At 50.7% G+C, this 3,241-nt stretch overlaps 1 non-coding gene across 1 annotated transcript; it reads right to left on the bottom strand.

The window, feature by feature from the left end:
* Positions 1-2,162: 2,162 nt before the first annotated feature.
* LOC144218287 (U6 spliceosomal RNA) lies at positions 2,163-2,265 on the bottom strand. Its single transcript, XR_013331100.1, has one exon. It is a non-coding gene; the product is annotated as a U6 spliceosomal RNA (small nuclear RNA).
* Between the last annotated feature and the right edge of the window lie 976 nt (positions 2,266-3,241).

Below are 3,241 nucleotides of genomic sequence, written 5' to 3'. Positions count from 1 at the left end.
CCTCATTGTTGTCAACTATCTTCCTAAAGTGCCTGTGTCACCTTGCCTCACGACTAAGGGATGGGATTGGGACTTCCCGGTTGTGTCACAGCACCGAGGGGCCCTGCCCTGCCGGACACCAGCGGCTTGGGTCCAGAATCCCGGGACTGTGGCCAGGCACAGTGAGCTGACCTGGTTCTGAGCCTGGGAAGGTTTGTAGCATGGGGCAGGGTGGAGCATGCAGAATTGACGACGGTGACAATGGTCTGCCTCTCTCCCCCAAACTCTCGGGTGGCCAAAAAGTTTTGAGCATTTTAGTTTATTTGGGTCAAGTTGGTCTCCACTCTCCTTACCCCTGCAGGCTGGAGTATCAAGGCGGTGTGCGTCGCCTCCCAATCTCTCACGCCCCAACCAGACGAGCCACACACTCCGTGGGACCCCAGGAGGAGGCCTTCCTTGCCAGACTGCTTCTTAACTCTCAAGAGAGTTCAGAGGAATAATGACCCCTTAGACATCCTTGAAGGAAACCTGTCTAAAAACCCAACGCGTTTCTTCCTATTAATTATTTACTTTGCACCAAAGATAGGCTTTTCAAATAGGGAGCTGTGTCCCTCCATGTGCCCTTAAGTAGGGCCCGCTATTGACAATGCCCACATCGCCCCCAAAACAAGGTGACACTCTCTCTAGTGAGGAGATGGCAGGATGTAACTGGACAGCTGGTCATCAGCCGTCAGGAGACCAGTTCCCAGGTAGTGGGTCGGCAAGAACCCGGTGCAACTTATAACTAGATCTGCATCCAATACCTGAAAAAACCACTTGAATCTTAAAATTGGGAAGAGAGAGACAAAGTGATAAGCCTATTCCAGAATTGGGCACAGAGCTGGTGCTCCTAAGGGGGGAGCGAAAGGAAGGGGGCTGTGGGGTTAACTTCCCTGAGGAAATGGCTTCTCCCAGCGCAGCACGAAATCGCAGAGGTACATACACTAGCGTGTAGTGGCTTTTGTCTGAGGCCGTTGACTGTTCGACGTACTAAACCGATCCCTTTCTCCCTCTGATTGCAGGTTTGGTTTAAGAATAGGAGAGCCAAGATGAGGAGAAATGAGAGGGCATCAATGCTCAGAAACACCGCACCCACTAACCTGGACCGCCTGTTCATCCTAATGTTGGACCAGTCCTAGAATGCCGTCTTGGTCCTGGAGCCGGGTTGGAGATGGGTTCTGGAGCCCGTGACACCTGGGCCACCCTCGCTGCTTCTGCCACCCTTTTCTTCTCAGCAGCTGTGTTATCAATAAAGAGTTAAGTGCACCATGCCTTTGCCTTTGCATACCAAATGGGAGCAAGTAGGGTGCGTCTGTAAATTGTGAAGGAAATGTCATTTACACAGAATGACAAGGAGGCCTCCCTGAGTCACCGTGTGGAGGCCCCGCATGTCACAGAGGCTCCCTGAGTGCCCCTCATGACCTGGCACCGACCTGTATTTTGTCTACCATCCTGCCCTCCGTCACCCCATCATCATCCCCACCTTGCTCCTTTAGGACCACAGATAGGTGCAAAATGGGGTGGGGGGAGGCCCTAGTGAGAGAACAGCGTGGTTTCCAGAGATGAGCTCCATCCATGGTGAACTTGTCAGACCGGACTCTGGGGAAACCTCCTAAGAGGTTACTTACAGGGATTTATGGGAAGGTGGCCATCGAACATACGTGCGTTATGTTTCCAATTCTGGTCACTACTCCCCTTTGCGTGGAGGAGCCTGCAGAGTAGAAGCCACGCTGGCACGCGGTTCCTGCGGCTTCCAAAGAAAAATGAGAAGTGATTCCATCAAGGCCAGAAAGAGGCTCATCTCCCTTTTGCCCCTCTCCCCACCAGCCGAGAAAGCACATTACCTATCCTTCCCCAGCTCAGAAGCTCACTATGATGCCTTCAAAAGCATTTCGTCCCCTTCAGCCCCCTTGAGAGCACCCCAATTCTTGCTGTCAGACACTAAAAGGGGACCTGTTGCTTTCCTGTGCTGCTCAAAGCAAGAGTGAGGAGACGGTCTGAGCCGTGTTCTAGAACAATCCCTCGTTATAAAGGAGCAGTCATACCTTTGCTTTGTCTGTGCTGTCTTTGGTGCGAATGCCAGTGTAGAAGAAAAGCACAAGTAAGGGTTAGTGAAGTGAAGAGGGCAAACCCACTATTTTTTTAAAAATATGACATGATTCACAGATTGGCATGACATGCTTGTACAGAGACCTTGTTCATCTTCTCTGCACTGTTCCCATTTTAGTTTAGGCGCTGCTGAAGCGCACGCAGCCCCGCTTTTTATTTATTTTTTTAATTTTTTAAATGTTTTTTATTTATTTCTGAGAGAGAGGGACAGCGTGAGCAGGGGAGGGTCAGAGAAAGAGGGAGATACAGACTCTGAAACAGGCTCCAGGCTCTGAGCTAGCTGTCAGCACAGAGCCTGACCCGGGACCCAAACCCACGAACCATGAGATTATGACCTGAGCCGAAGTCAGACGCTTAACCGACTGAGCCACCCAGGCGCCCCAACAACCCTGCTTTTTAAAAAGCATTGAATTCTCTGCAGTTCAGCCTTTGTTTCTGAGGAAGCTTTAGCAATGTGAGGCTCCTTTGATGGCGCTCTGCATGAAAAGTGATTGATCGTGGACACCTCTGTCCTGTAAAGTGACTGCGGTAATTACAAACAGGGTGCCATGGTTACATCAGAAGTTCCTCTTGTGGGAGTTTCTTTTTTAAATGCTAAGTTTCTCACTGCTCTACATACCTTCAGAACGACAGGGTCTGTACCAATAAGCTCCAGGCACTGTCAGACCCGAGATGGAGCCACTCCCCAAGGAATGTGGTGAAAACCTCAAGACAGGGGAGGGTAATGAGACTGCGTGCACAGGTATGTGACGTTCCTCACAACTCTAACAGACCACTCAGACAGACTGTATGTCTGCATGTTACCACGTATGGGAGACAAAGAAGTAGAAATCATATAAAAGGCCACAGCCAGCTGCGCTTGGGGCTCAGTTTTTCAGGTACAAACCCACTGAGACCGGAAGGGCATGAATAACGTTACTTCCTAGAAAGGAAAGTCTTGGTGTCGTGACTCACCGTCTACAAACCTCAGTCTCATTACAGTACGTGGGGGCTCGTCCAGGATTTGGAGACGATGCGTTTCCACCTCTCTTGTCGCCAGGGGTACCATCCTTGGGGTACCGGGAGAAGTGACCTAGTCTAGCACCAGCAGACCACTTGATCCATATGAGACTAG

This window comes from Crocuta crocuta, unplaced genomic scaffold, assembly GCF_008692635.1.
Source record: "Crocuta crocuta isolate KB4526 unplaced genomic scaffold, BGI_CrCroc_1.0 scaffold1906, whole genome shotgun sequence".
NCBI classification, from domain to species: domain Eukaryota; kingdom Metazoa; phylum Chordata; class Mammalia; order Carnivora; family Hyaenidae; genus Crocuta; species Crocuta crocuta.
This window is presented reverse-complemented; position numbering and strand designations above follow the sequence as displayed.